The sequence below is a fragment of the Galleria mellonella genome, unplaced genomic scaffold (assembly GCF_026898425.1).
Source record: "Galleria mellonella isolate WM207_F2 unplaced genomic scaffold, CSIRO_AGI_GalMel_v1 utg1073, whole genome shotgun sequence".
NCBI classification, from domain to species: Eukaryota; Metazoa; Arthropoda; class Insecta; order Lepidoptera; family Pyralidae; genus Galleria; species Galleria mellonella.
This window is the reverse complement of record NW_026441969.1, coordinates 687,821-704,157: the sequence shown is the minus strand read 5'-3', so window position 1 is coordinate 704,157 and position 16,337 is coordinate 687,821.

The following is a 16,337-nucleotide window of genomic DNA, read 5'->3' as shown; positions in this document are numbered from 1 at the left end:
GAGCTCATGATCTACCAAAGTATAAGATATGCTCTGCTATAGGTATGATTTCAGAGGGGCCCCACGTTTTTATTTTAGTCTAATATGCCTAAAAGCTATTCTGCCTAGTACTAAAATATTTCTGAACTAGAAGGTCAAAATACCTACTTGTTATAGTGCGGGCTGCTTAGTTTACCTACCAAGCAAACCCTGGTGTTAGTGTTCTCTCATGAACTGCCTTTCGGCCGCTGACATGGTTCATGTTATGACAACCACTACCATCAGAGATATTAATGACCGAGATCACCTACGTAGGTTGATAGGTAAGTAACTATTTATTTATTTTGTAGTTTTCAGTGCACATAAAATAAAACCGTTTAACTTAAAAGTTTTTTTACCGATTTTTATTTTCTTGTTTTTAGTATTTAGTGAAATTGTTTACCGAATATTCCTCATTTTATTGAATTCATTCAGTGCATCATTATTACATGGTTTCTTACCTGATAATTTAGTACAATCTAATTCCTCAATACATAGCCCTTCCAGAGACTTGACTTAGAGCCACGTATGCTTGTCCTTCCTCAAACCATTTTGAGCCCAAATATACTACTGCATGGTCGACGGTGCTGCCCTGCATTTTATGGACGGTGAATGCTCATGACAAAACTAAGGGCAACATCCTTTTTTCAGCCGTACCATAATTGAATTTTGCTGGAAACTGTATGGCTTTAGGGTAAATAACGTGCATGCCGTCTGTGCCAAAGTCAATTAAAAGTGATGATATATCTGTTTCGTACATTTGGGTTCGACGGAACTGAGGCCAAAAAGGTGTCTGAGTGTCGAGTGTCTAGTGTCTAGTGTCTGAGTGTCTAGTGTCTGAGTGTCTAGTGTCTGAGTGTCTAGTGTCTGAGTGTCTAGTGTCTGAGTGTCTGAGTGTCTGAGTGTCTGAGTGTCTAGTGTCGAGTGTCTGAGTGTCTAGTGTCTGAGTGTCTGAGTGTCGAGTGTCGAGTGTCGAGTGTCGAGTGTCGAGTGTCGAGTGTCGAGTGTCGAGTGTCAAGTGTCGAGTGTCGAGTATCGAGTGTCGAGTGTCTAGTGTCTAGTGTCTAGTGTCTGAGTGTCTAGTGTCTGAGTGTCTAGTGTCTGAGTGTCTAGTGTCTGAGTGTCTAGTGTCTGAGTGTCTGAGTGTCTAGTGTCGAGTGTCTGATCGTCTAGTGTCTGAGTGTCTGAGTGTCGAGTGTCTGAGTGTCGAGTGTCGAGTGTCTAGTGTCGAGTGTCGAGTGTCGGGTGTCTGAGTGTCAAGTGTCTGAGAGTCTAGTGTCTGAGTGTCTTGTATCCGAGGGTCTAGTGTCTGAGTGTCTGGGTGTCTGAGTGTCTAGTGTCTGGTGTTTAGTGTCTGAGTGTCGAGTGTCGAGTATCAGAGTGTCTAGTATCTGGGTGTCTGAGTGTCAAGTGTCTGAGAGTCTAGTGTCTGAGTGTCTTGTATCCGAGTGTCTAGTGTCTGGGTGTCTGATTGTCTAGTGTCTGAGAGTCTAGTGTCTGAGTGTCTTGTATCCGAGTGTCTAGTGTCTGAGTGTCTAGTGTCTGGGTGTCTGAGTGTCTAGTGTCTAGTGTCTAGTGTCTGAGTGTCGAGTGTCTAGTGTCTAGTGTCTAGTGTTTAGTGTCTGAGTGTCGAGTGTCGAGTGTCGAGTGTCGAGTGTCGAGTGTCGAGTGTTTAGTGTCGAGTGTCTAGTGTCTGAGTGTCGAGTGTCGAGTGTCTAGTGTCTGAGTGTCTAGTGTCCGAGTGTCTAGTGTCTGAGTGTCTAGTGTCCGAGTGTCTAGTGTCTGAGTGTCTTGTATCCGAGTGTCTAGTGTCTGTGTGTCTAGGGTCTGGGTGTCTGATTGTCTAGTGTCTGAGTGTCTAGTGTCTGAGTGTCTAGTGTCTGAGTGTCTGAGTGTCTGAGTGTCTGAGTGTCTAGTGTCAAGTGTCTGAGTGTCTAGTGTCTGAGTGTCTTTTATCCGAGTGTCCAGTTTCTGAGTATCTAGTGTCTTGATGTATGAGTGTATAGTGTCTAGTGTTTATTATCTGAGTGTCGAGTGTCGAGTGTCGAGTGTCGAGTGTCGAGTGTCGAGTGTCGAGTGTCTGTCTAGTGTGTCAGAGTGTCTAGTGTCTGGGTGTCTGAGTGTCAAGTGTCTGAGAGTCTAGTGTCTGAGTGTCTTGTATCCGAGTGTCTAGTGTCTGAGTGTCTAGTGTCTGGGTGTCTGAGTGGCTAGTGTCTAAGTGTCGAGTGTCGAGTGTCGAGTGTCGAGTGTCGAGTGTCAAGTGTCGAGTGTCGAGTGTCGAGTGTCGAGTGTCGAGTGTCTAGTGTCTGAGTGTCTAACGTCTGGGTGTCTGAGTGTCAAGTGTCTGAGAGTCTAGTGTCTGAGTGTCTTGTATCCGAGTGTCTAGTGTCTGAGTGTCTAGTGTCTGGGTGTCTGAGTGTCTAGTGTCTAAGTGTCGAGTGTTGAGTGTCGAGTGTCGAGTGTCGATTGTCGAGTGTCGAGTGTCGAGTATCGACTGTCAAGTGTCGAGTGTCGAGTTTCGAGTGTCTAATGTCTGGGTGTCTGAGTGTCAAGTGTCTGAGAGTCTAGTGTCTGAGTGTCTTGTATCCGAATGTCGTGTCGAGTGTCTAGTGTCTAGTGTTTAGGATCTGAGTGTCGAGTGTCGAGTGTCTAGTGTCTGTGTGTCTAGTGTCTAGTGTCTGAGTGTCTAGTGTCTGTGTCTAGTGTCTAGTGTCTAGTGTTTCGAGTGTCGAGTGTCGAGTGTCGTCGAGTGTCGAGTGTCTGAGTGTCTAGTGTCTGGTGTTTAGTGTCTGAGTGTCGAGTGTCGAGTATCAGAGTGTCTAGTATCTGGGTGTCTGAGTGTCAAGTGTCTGAGAGTCTAGTGTCTGAGTGTCTTGTATCCGAGTGTCTAGTGTCTGAGTGTCTAGTGTCTGGGTGTCTGAGTGTCTAGTGTCTAGTGTTAAGTATCTGAGTGTCGAGTGTCGAGTGTCGAGTGTCTAGTGTCTGAGTGTCGAGTGTCTGAGTGTCTAGTGACTAGTGTCTAGTGTTTAGTGTCTGAGTGTCGAGTGTCGAGTGTCGAGTGTCGAGTGTCGAGTGTCGAGTGTCTAGTGTCGAGTGTCTAGTGTCTAGTGTCTGAGTGTCGAGTGTCTGAGTGTCTAGTGTCTGGTGTTTAGTGTCTGAGTATCGAGTGTCGAGTGTCTAGTGTCTGAGTGTCTAGTGTCCGAGTGTCTAGTGTCTGAGTGTCTTGTATCCGAGTGTCTAGTGTCTGTGTGTCTAGGGTCTGGGTGTCTGAGTGTCTAGTGTCTGAGGGTCTAGCGTCTGAGTGTCTAGTGTCCGAGTGTCTAGTGTCTGGGTGTCTCAGTGTAGTCCTATTATTTGATACCCATATTGTGGTGGTTGTGGAAAAATATGTACCTAGTCCGCCATATTGGAACGGCGTCCATCTTGAATTTTAAATTTTGACATAATCATCCTGTTTTACTAGTGTAGCCCTTTCATTTGATACCCATATTGCGGGGGTTAAGGAAAAATATGTAATCCGCCATTTTGTATCGGCGGCCATCTTAGATTTATAATGTTATTGATTTTATTATATTGTATTGTCATCTAAATTAAATGTGTGTACCAAATTTCAGATCAATCTGACAACGGGAAGGTGCTTAAATTCCAATTTCTAATTTTGACCCAAATAAATAAATACCGTACAGGTCGAGCTAAATAAAACCGTTTAAAAAAAATTTGATTCCAAAAATAAAATTTAGAAACGTTCGTTTCTAAAAATGAGGTGATCGGAAATCGAACTCGGAACTCCATTTGCCTAAACTAACCTGCCCACCGCCATGTCACGGAGGGTGTTAATTGGTATGAAACTTTATATTTTAGCAGTTATTTTTACGTTTATGTTAAAGACTTTGTATATTTTAATGTTATTATTATAATAATGCAATTTTACTAGTATACATATTAAAAGTAGATTTGTACGCCATGTGGGTTAAAATATGGAGGTATAATAACCTAATATCAACTGTAAGGGGGAAAGGGACTGTTAGTAATGGGTAGGTTAGTCCTCATCGCTATCAATATACCCTATCAGGTCGACCTCCACGCGGTTTCCCCTGGAAACCATCGTGACTTTTTTATTGTTGAATTCGTCACGATGGGCTAACTGACCTGCCTTTTCATCCTCATCAATCAACCCTCACTGGTGCCCCGCCGGTGTATACCGATAGCGCAGGCGGGGTTACCATTCCATTATCATCCATAAAAAAAAAATATCAACCGTAAAACCCATATTTGAGCCAAAAAAATTGAAGTCGTCTATGTGGGTCGTCGTCCTCTGTAACGCAGATATCTAGGTTATGTTTATATTTGATGTATGGATTATTGTAGTAAAATAACAGTGTAAGAGTACATAGGTAATCACTTAAATCATGTAGATAGAGTATCGAGCCTTAAAAACGGGTCATATTTTTGTTAGCTAATTATCAAATTAGCCGACTCGTATTTTTTATTAACGTCCTATATACTCACACACACAATATATCTTTTCTTTTTAAACGGTTTTTTATTAAACGGTTTTATTTAGCTCGACCTGTACGGTATTTATTTATTTGGGTCAAAATTAGAAATTGGAATTTAAGCACCTTCCCGTTGTCAGATTGATCTGAAATTTGGTACACACATTTAATTTTGATGACAATACAATATAATAAAATCAATAACATTATAAATCTAAGATGGCCGCCGATACCTAATGGCGGATTACATATTTTTCCTTAACCCCCGCAATATGGGTATCAAATGAAAGGGCTACACTAGTAAAACACGATGATTATGTCAAAATTTAAAATTCAAGATGGACGCCGTTCCAATATGGCGGACTAGGTACATATTTTTCCACAACCACCACAATATGGGTATCAAATAATAGGACTACAGTGAGACACCTAGACACTAGACACTCGGACACTAGACACTCAGACACTAGACACTCGGACACTAGACACTCAGACACTAGACACTCGACACTCGACACTCGACACTCAGACACTAAACACCAGACACAAGACACTCAGACACTCGACACTCAGACACTAGACACTAGACACTCGTCACTAGACACTCGACACTCGACACTCGACACTCGACACTCGACACTCGGACACTAAACACTAGACACTAGACACTAGACACTCAGACACTCGGATATAAGACACTCAGACACTAGACTCTCAGACACTTGACACTCAGGCACCTAGACACTAGACACTCAGACACTAGAGACTCAGACACTAGACAGTCGAAACTCGACACTCGACACTTGACACTCGACACTCGACACTTGACACTCGACACTCGACACTCGACACTCGACACTTAGACACAAGACACTCAGACACTCGACACTCAGACACTAGACACTAGACACTCGTCACTAGACACTCGACACTAGACACTATACACTCGACACTCGACACTCGACAGTCGACACTCGACACTCAGACACTAAACACTAGACACTAGACACTCAGACACTCGACACTCAGACACTAGACACTCGACACTCGACACTCGACACTCGACACTCGACACTCGACACTCGACACTCGACACTCGACACTCGACACTCAGATACGAAACACTAGACACTAGACACTCTGACACTCGACACTCGACACTCAGACACTAAACACCAGACACTAGACACTCAGACACTCGACACTCGACACTCGACGTCATTCTACACTCGACACTCGACACTCGACACTCGACACTCGACACTCGACACCCGACACTCGACACTCAGACACTAAACACTAGACACTAGACACTAGACACTCAGACACTCGACACTCAGACACTAGACACTCGACACTCGACACTCAGATACTAAACACTAGACACTAGACACTCAGACACTGGACACTCGGATACAAGACACTCAGACACTAGACTCTCAGACACTTGACACACAGACACCTTTTTGGCCTCAGTTCCGTCGAACCCAAATGTACGAAACAGATATATCATCACTTTTAATTGACTTTGGCACAGACGGCATGCACGTTATTTACCCTAAAGCCATACAGTTTCCAGCAAAATTCAATTATGGTACGGCTGAAAAAAGGATGTTGCCCTTAGTTTTGTCATGAGCATTCACCGTCCATAAAATGCAGGGCAGCACCGTCGACCATGCAGTAGTATATTTGGGCTCAAAATGGTTTGAGGAAGGACAAGCATACGTGGCTCTAAGTCGAGTCAAGTCTCTGGAAGGGCTATGTATTGAGGAATTAGATTGTACTAAATTATCAGGTAAAAAACCATGTAATAATGATGCACTGAATGAATTAAATAAAATGAGGAATATTCGGTAAACAATTTCACTAAATACTAAAAACAAGAAAATAAAAATCGGTAAAAAAACTTTTAAGTTAAACGGTTTTATTTTATGTGCACTGAAAACTACAAAATAAATAAATAGTTACTTACCTATCAACCTACGTAGGTGATCTCGGTCATTAATATCTCTGATGGTAGTGGTTGTCATAACATGAAACATGTCAGCGGCCGAAAGGCAGTTCATGAGAGAACACTAACACCAGGGTTTGCTTGGTAGGTAAACTAAGCAGCCCGCACTATAACAAGTAGGTATTTTGACCTTCTTATTGTTGTTATTGATGTTATTGATGGTCAAAACCTCCAGTTACGATTATAGTAAGTCGATTCAGCGGACCATGGACTCCGGAGCTATGAGGTTTCGGATGCGACCGGGATAAACCGCTAGGATGATGATGATGACGATTATAATAAGTGGATGCAATTCACACTTAGTATAGTAGAAAGTAATACAGAAATAGTTAATGGGCCCCACGTTTTTATTTTAGTCTAATATGCCTAAAAGCTATTCTGCCTAGTACTAAAATATTTCTGAACTAGAAGGTCGAAATACCTACTTGTTATAGTGCGGGCTGCTTAGTTTACCTACCAAGCAAACCCTGGTGTTAGTGTTCTCTCATGAACTGCCTTTCGGCCGCTGACATGTTTCATGTTATGACAACCACTACCATCAGAGATATTAATGACCGAGATCACCTACGTAGGTTGATAGGTAAGTAACTATTTATTTATTTTGTAGTTTTCAGTGCACATAAAATAAAACCGTTTAACTTAAAAGTTTTTTTACCGATTTTTATTACATCACTGAGGTGGCAAAAAAGCATACGGCCCACCTGATGGTAAGTGGTTACCGTAGCCTATGAACACCTGCAATACCAGAGGCATTACGCGCGCGTTGCCGACCCTGAAGAAACCTCTATATCTCGACTTATCTTTATTTTATTATTTAATAAATAATAAAATACCATCAGGTGGGCCGCAAGCTTGTCATTCTAAGTTGCATAAAATAAGTACTAGCATCTGTATATCACGTTTTTCAGCAAATAACATTTAACATTAGGTTTTTTTTTGATTTCTTGTTTTCTTTTTTACAACACAGGGGGCAAACGAGCATGCGGCTCACCTGATGGTAAGTGACTACCGCCGCCCATGATCACCCACAACACCAGCGGCATTGCAGGTGTGCTGCCGGCCTTTTGTTTTCCATGCTGTTGTAAATTTACAATATTTGATTCAATCTCGTCGCTACAATCTAATTGATAATCAGTTTAGAGATAAAAAAAAAGAACAATATTTTACTTTAGAAACCAATTGATCACGCTGCAAACATGACAGTGCCTACATACCTGATCTCCGTAGATTAATAGTGACAGTTAGCCGTTTTCCGACAGTGTTTTGTCATGATGATATAGTCATACGCATGTACATAATGAGATAAAAGAAAATATCACATATGCAGAGAGATAGATTGCGGAAGAGGTTCACTAGAATATAATAAATAAAAACAAGGAGTTTTGTTCGCAAGGGAAAAAGATCGGGAAAATTTTTTTTAGGTAAATTAAAAAAATATAAGAAGAAAAGCTCTAGATATTTTGTTTTAATGGATGATAATGGAATGGTAATCCTGTCTGCGCTAACGGTATATATATATATATATATATATATATATATATATATATATATATATATATATATATATATATATATATATATATATATATATATATATATATATTTTATAATTTATTATGTTTCAGTTGTAATTATTATTGATATAAATAGATAAATAATTGATGTTACAGTTACATTAGACTTTTTACGTATATACATTTCACAGAATCACAAAATAAAAATATATATATATATATATATGTACTTACAATTTTTGCATCATCATCACAACATAGTATAAAACAAAGTCGCTGTCGCTGTCTGTCCGTCCCTGTTTATGCTTAAATCTTTAAAACTACGCAACGGATTTTGAAGCGGTTTTTTTTATTAGATAGAGTGATTCAAAAGAAAGCTTTATATGTATAATACATGCATAATATTGTAGAGAAACACTGATAAATCTAGAGGTTTCTAATGTGATGTCGTAAATAAACACATTTTTTTGCGCTTACATTGCAAATATATGTGTGTATATTTTTTGTAAATATGTTACGAATATTCTATATGTTTATATGTTTATTTATCATAAACTGTTGTTATCTCACAAAATAATTTAATTTAATTTACAATTTTTTTTTAAATCTATGCACCGCCATTTACTCTCTGTTTAGCGTAACAGTTGACTGGTAGAGAATGCCATCAGGCATTAAGTCCGCCCTGTATAAAAATTTTATTGTGTGCTAAAGAATAAATAAATAAATGGATACACACATAAACAGAGCATTCATCAAGGAGGGTCAGTAAACCACAAAAGTTTATGGATGTGTAAATTTTCCCGAGTTACACAATCGTTGTGATTTTTACTACATTCGCTAGAGAAATAAAGGGGCTATGGGATTTATTTAGGACAGCCATGGCTATCATTAATCTGGGCTCTTGCTACTGAGTCACATGTGTTAAATTTAAGAGAATGTTACTAATATTATGTGAAATTTAAGTAGGATTTGTACAAGCATCCAATTAGAAACTGAAATTCAATTTTTTAATCCAACGGATCTACGAACCTTATAGTAGTGTTATTCAATCGTGAAATTTTTTCATCGGTAAATACGACATTCATTTGTCTTTTATCTGCGTATCGCGATAGAAGGCATCTTCATCGATCCACTCTCTTTAATTGTAAAGATTGATTGAGGGCATGACCTGTATAGCGACGATAAGCACTGAGCTTCAGGTCGTGTTTTATAATACGCGACAGAGTCAAGATTTTTTGCTTCCTAATGTGGTTTCGACCAACTCTGGCTTTAACAGCATTAAGTTACTATTGATATCTATCGAACTGTTTTTTTTTTATACTACGAAGGTGGCAATCAAACAAACAGCCCATCTAATAGTACACGGTCACTGTAGCCTATGGACGCCAGCAACACTAGGGATGTCACGTGCGCGTTGCCGACTTTCTTCAGAAATCTTAATAGATAGATAGATAGATACTCTTTGTTTTCTTCAAAAGATTACATATATACATTTTTATTGTGGTAGAGCCACGCTGTAATCCTATATGGTATTGCAGCATGAATGGGCCGGCTCGACCGGGGAAGTACCACACCCTCACAGAATACCGACGCTAAGTGGTTGCACTTTTAGTGCGATCACATTCCGTATGGTGAGTGAGGGAGTCCGGAGGCCCATCCCATACCCATCCCATACCCATCCCTTTCCTATTCCTAAAATCCTTTCCCCAACCCCGTCCCCCTATCTTACAACACGCAACCATGGCAGTGGAATTAAAAAAAAATAACATACCCCAGGGAGGTACCAGTAACCATGGTGCTGGAGAATCCTCTCTCGAGCAACCACGCTCGGGCTGCCCTGCGTATTCTGGGGGGGGCAAAATTCCGCTCTTTGGAACCAAGGGCAAACGAAGCAAGATTTCTACGGCATCCCCTTCGCTCAATGTGAGCTTCTGCAATATCAGGGGATTACATTCTAACTTAAACGCTGTTCACCACCACCTAGAAACGGCGCGGCCGGCATTGCTCTTTCTAACGGAGACACAGATATCCTCTCCAAACGAAACTTCATACCTGACGTACCCGGGATATAAATTTGAACATTGTTTTGTTTCGCGTGCCGGTGTATGCGCGTATGTCAGAGAGGATATCTGCTGTCGCCGCCTTGGAATTCTTGAAGGTGCGGACCTGTCTATTTTATGGCTGCGCGTAGACTGCAATGATCATCCTCGCGTCTATGCATGCCTATACAGGTCCCACAGCGGTAACATCGAAACCGACCAACTCATTGAGCACGTCCAAATGACTACAGATTCCCTGCTCGAACAGATTCCTTCCGCTGAAGTCGTGATTCTTGGCGATTTTAATGCCCACCATACCGAATGGCTTGGTTCACGTACAACCGACTATGCGGGAAGATCTGTTCATGACTTTGCTTTGGCTTATGGTCTGACGCAGCCTGTTTCCTCGCCTACGCGAATACCTGATGTGTTGGACCATTCACCTTCACTGTTGGACCTTCTGCTGACCACCCACCCAGACAACTATGTGATTTCCGTCGAAGCTCCGCTTGGATCGTCGGATCACTGTCTGGTGCGGAGCGAGGTGCCTCTCATGAGTCCGATTCCACCACGTTCCACGGGTAGACGTCGTGTTTGGCACTACAGGTCGGCAGACTGGGATGAGATGCGGATTTTTTTCGCATCTTACCCATGGAGGCAGGTTTGCTTCGCACTGAGGGACCCCGACGCCATTGCCAATTCCATCGCCGATGTGGTGCTTCAGGGAATGGAATTATTTATTCCTAACTCTGTGGTACCTGTCGGTGGGAAATCCCAGCCCTGGTATGGAGCCTCTTGTAGAATAGCATCTCGCCTGAAACAGGAGTGCTTCCTAGCCTGGGCCAAAGGTGTGGCGTCGCGAGATCCTAACATCAGTGCCCTTAAAAAGAAGTATAACTTTGCCTCTAGGTCCTTCAAAAGAGTTCTGGCCACAGCGAAGTCAGAGCATATTGGTAGAATTGGCAAGAGATTGGCTAGTTTACCTTCGGGGTCTCGAGCTTTCTGGTCTCTTGCCAAAGCTGCACAAGGGAATTTCTGTCAGTCATCTTTTCCACCATTGCGCAGGGAGGATAACTCGTTGGCTCTGAACGCCAAAGAGAAGGCTGATCTCCTTGGATCTCTCTTTGCATCAAACTCGACGTTGGATGACGGGGAGAAACCACCGCCGACCATCCCGCGTTGTAAGAGCTCTATGCCGGATGTTAAATTCACGCAAAGATCAGTGCGTAGAGCACTTCTCTCCCTTGAAATCCATAAGTCGAGTGGGCCCGATGGCATTCCTCCAATTGTGCTTAGGACGTGCGCACCAGAGTTGGCTCCGGTTCTTACGCGTCTTTTTCGGCTCTGTTACTCATCAGGTATAGTCCCAAAGTTTTGGAAGACTGCTTTGGTGCATCCGATCCCTAAAAAAGGAGACCGCTCAGATCCAGCTAACTATAGGCCCATAGCTATCACCTCCTTATTCTCGAAAGTCATGGAATCAGTTGTTAACCATCAACTGCTCCGGTACCTAGAGGATCGCCAGCTGATCTCAGATCGCCAGTACGGCTTTCGACGGGAGCGCTCGGCTGGTGATCTTTTAGTTTATTTAACACACCGATGGGCGGTGGCAATCGAGAATAAGGGAGAGGCCTTAGCTGTTAGTCTGGATATTGCGAAAGCCTTTGATCGGGTGTGGCATAGGGCACTAATCTCAAAACTACCTTCGTTTGGGTTGCCTGCGAGATTGTGCAGTTGGGTCGCCAGTTTTCTTAAGGAACGTAGCATTAAGGTCGTAGTCGACGGAGCATGCTCTGACTTAAAACCTGTGAATGCTGGTGTCCCGCAAGGCTGTGTACTATCTCCGACACTGTTTCTTCTGCATATCAATGATATGTTACAGATCAGTGATATTCATTGTTATGCAGACGACAGTACAGGAGATGCATTATACACCGGTCATGCAAAGATCTCGCGGGCACATACCGATGAGCTCCGGAACAGACTTGTGTCTGAAATCGAAACTTCGCTCGACAAAGTTTCGATCTGGGATGAACGCAATCTTGTTCACTTTAACCCTAAGAAGACACAAGTCTGCGCGTTCACCGCAAAAAAGACACCGTTTGTCGTATCTCCTTACTTTCGGGGCACTTCCCTCGATAATAAGTCGAGTCTGGGGATTCTTGGCGTCGATATATCTAGCGACGTCCAGTTTTGCGGTCATCTGGAGGAAAAAGCTAAGATAGCTTCCAAAAAGTTGGGGGTGCTCAATAGGGTGAGACGGTATTTCACGCCAGAAAACCGCCTGAAACTATATAAAGCTCAAGTGAGGCCACACATGGAATACTGTTCTCACCTGTGGGCAGGAGCGCCACAGTACCAACTCCTTCCGTTAGACCGCATTCAAAGTCGGGCAGCTCGAATTGTTGACGATCGGCGTCTTACTGTCCGGCTCGACCCACTGGAACTGCGTAGAGATGTTGCATCTCTGTGCATTTTCTACCGAATTTATCATGGGGAGTGCTCTGAAGAATTGTTCGGATTGATACCTGCTGCAGATTTTCACCATCGTACAACCCGCCATAAACTAAAATTTCATCCCAACCATCTGGACAAGTGGCGGTCCTCCACCATGCGTTTTTCAAGGCACTTTCTCCCACGCACAACCACTCTTTGGAATCAACTTCCAGCAGCAGTATTTCCGAACCGATACGACAACATAACCTTCAAGAAAAGAGCATATTCCTTTTTAAAAGGCCGGCAGCACACCTGCAATGCCGTAGGTGTTGTGGGTGATCATGGGCGGCGGTAGTCACTTACCATCAGGTGAGCCGCATGCTCGTTTGCCCCCTGTGTTGTAAAAAAAAAAAAAAAACATATAAGACACACTTTTTGAAGAACCTCATACTGTAGCCTCTAGGAAAAACCTTAGCAGGAAGCTCATCCGACAACCTGAGCGTTTGCGGAAGGAAATACCTCTAAAACCGCACTGTACTCCATAATATAGATTCTGTAAGGATAAATTCTCTGTCGATGGCGAGCGGTGCAATTATTATTACTTCAGCCGTTAACTGTCCACTGCTGGACATAATCCTTCCTAATAAAAGAAGTTTTGCCAATAGTTGCCACGCTTGGCCTTAGATTTATCGAGTAAGAATGAATGAAGATATCGGTAGAGGCCGCCCTAGATGGACGTATGTCGACCAAATACGCGACGTGCTGAAGAAGGGCCAAATTAAAAGTACCCGCAACTGGCAAGCATGTATGAAAAGATTGATGAATGTGGAAGAAGCTAAAGAGGTTTGTTTGAATCGAAGCGTTTGGCGTTCCTTTGTTTCTGGCAATCCTAATGGGAGACAGGCGTGACAGATATGTATGTATGTATATTGATTGATAGCTGTTACATTTTTATAAAATAATATGTAATATATAATTACTCCCTCTCCATCCAAAGGTTGCCTGGAAGAGATCGCTTTTAGCGATAAGGTCACCCATTATTTTCTCATTTCAATTATCTCTTATAGTTGTTTATATTTATAACAAGTTTACTATTGTAATGTTTTGGAGGAAACAATAAAGAGTATCTATCTATCTATTTATCTATGTGAGTCTTTTTTATGCAACTTAGAATGGTAAAGAAGCCTACCTGTTAGAAAGTAATAACCGTCGCCTATAGACATGAGCGCTATGGACATATCGTTGGATGATTTTCCTTGATACGTCAGTATATAAATGGACAAGGTATATTATTACTGTTGTTTGATCTTCGAGATAATATCTTTCTTATCGACATTTTATCTGACCTCCATAGTAACAAACAACAATTTATTGGCAGAGATTGTAAAATAACAATGAATCTTCAATATTTACGAAAGATTTCATCTGATGGTGCGAGTAAATAAAATTGCGGTGCGTCGTAGGTAAGTAGAGTGGGTACCTAGAACTTAAGTGGACAGTATTTGCGCGGAGGATTGGCACGACGAATTACCTGTGGAGAATGGAAAATAAAACAAAGACAGTTCAATATGAGTGGATGCACAATACCTTGGAAGATTGAAAAGCGGTAGCGGCGGGCGAGGTCTCCGGACCTTCAAAGCTCCAGTATCTCGAGACGAAACGCAGTCACAGCACTGGATCACTGGGTTCTCAGTCAAAAGATTTAAATGCGGTATTATAAAAGCACTTCATTGTATTGAGTCCATCATGTGCGGTACCAAAAATGACATGCGGATAATGCGGGAGTTACTCAAGTAACAGTAACTGTACAACACTTTGTGGTGTCAAAAGACTAACTGTGTTCACCAGACATGCTGGTGATGCGGGAGTTACATATCAACAGTATGCACCAGACATGCTTGTGATGCGGGCGTTAGGAATTAACTGTCACGCCACCGCGCGGGCGATCTTTTAAAGTTTTCCGCAGGAACAAAGGACCTTTCTTGCCCGTACGTGTACCAAAGGTATGTGCGGGAATAGGAAACAAAGGAAATAGTGTCGATTGTCGTGTTAATCCTACAAAATAACGCGGTAAATTTGTGTATATATGTGTGTGTGTTGTAGTAGACAGATTGGTAACCGCAGTTAGGCTTTGGTGATTTTTTAAGAGAGACGTTACTGTTTCTCGACTACACTTCACTTCACAAGAGGGAGATTTTGTAAAAAAGTCGATTGCTTAGGTACCTCTGTCCCATTCGTGTTGCTACCGTGAAGCAGTTGTGTTTGCATGGCTGTGTTTCAGTTTGAAGGATGGGATATGGCGTGAATTTACAGGGTACAGAGGAATAACACCTGAGTCCTCAAGAATGACAACGCATGGGGTATCATGGGCGAAACAGTATACTCTGTTATGTCCATTTTTCTATAGAGAGACGGTTACCACTTTCCATCAGGTGGGCTGTTAGCTTGTTTGCCATTATAAGTAATATAAAAAAAAAAACATATTAAGTTTCCTTAGTCGCCTATTATAATTTTTAGCGTCCACGTGAAAGGAAGTGGTGGACCATTCTATGCCGGAATCATATGGCATTCCATTTTCTATCTATACTAATCTAAATATACAAGTAGCTATTTCCCCGCTACTTTGTACGCATACATGTACATATATTCATTGTATTCATGTATGTATAAAATTTACCAGAGAGAGACTTTGTACAAAAGTCGTTTGCTTGAGCACCTCTGCCCCATTCGTGTTTCTACCGTGAAGCAATTTTGTTTGCATGACTGTGTTTTGGTTCGATGAGTGGGATATGGTAGTGAATTTATAGGGTACAGAGGAATAATACCTGAGTATCATAGGCAAAACAGTATACTCTGTTATGTCCATATGCTCATGTCTATAGGCGACGGTTACCACTTTCTATCAGGTGGCCCGTCAGCTTGTTTACTATTCTAATTTGTATAAAAAAATATATATAAGTATATTATAGTCATATTCAATATGGATACGTACGTGTAATTGTTTTTCTACAAAAAAAATTCAATTTTTCACTACATAATTACATTTCTGTTTTGCCAAAGGTTGACTGGGAGAGATTGTTATACAGCATTAAGTCCGCCTTTTAAAAACTAATGAAATACTTTTAATTTCTGACCACTTTTAAAAGAATGCTTTATTTATAAAACTTATTCTACAAATGAACGTTTTTGCTGAAATATTGTAGGTCAAAAAAATATGACCGGTGGCGATAGGTGGGCGACATCTCATTTAAATGTTAAACAAACAAATGACTTTATTTAACATTTCAAGTTTAAAAAAATCTTTTTCTGCACATAATAAAGCATTACATAAGTACTTTCAAAGTTTTATACAAATTTATATGTATATAAATTATATTTTCTTTTTACAATTCCAACTTTCCAAGTGAAAACATATAAATGTGAACAGAATTTTTTGTAATAATGAGTGAAAACTTAAAAATTTTAAGTTATAAATTAATGAAGAAATCCTACATGTTATTCACAAAGGCGTCGTAATTTGTTTAGTTTTTAATTGAAATATACATATTGTAGTTCTAAATGGTGTATTGAGGATACAAAATGTCCCAAAAACGACTAGCTAATTGCTTTTTTTTTTTAATAAAACTGTCTGAAAATATGGTAATAACGTAACGTCACTTTATTTTATGTCCACTAGGACATAAAGTGACCTTAGCGATACTAAATACAATTTTATTCCAGAAGAAAATGCACTTTTTGAGAAAAAAAAATGTGTTTTTTCTGTCGAAGTATTTCTAGGAAGGCGCTCTATTTAAATATACGTAATCCATATTGTAACCAGAAG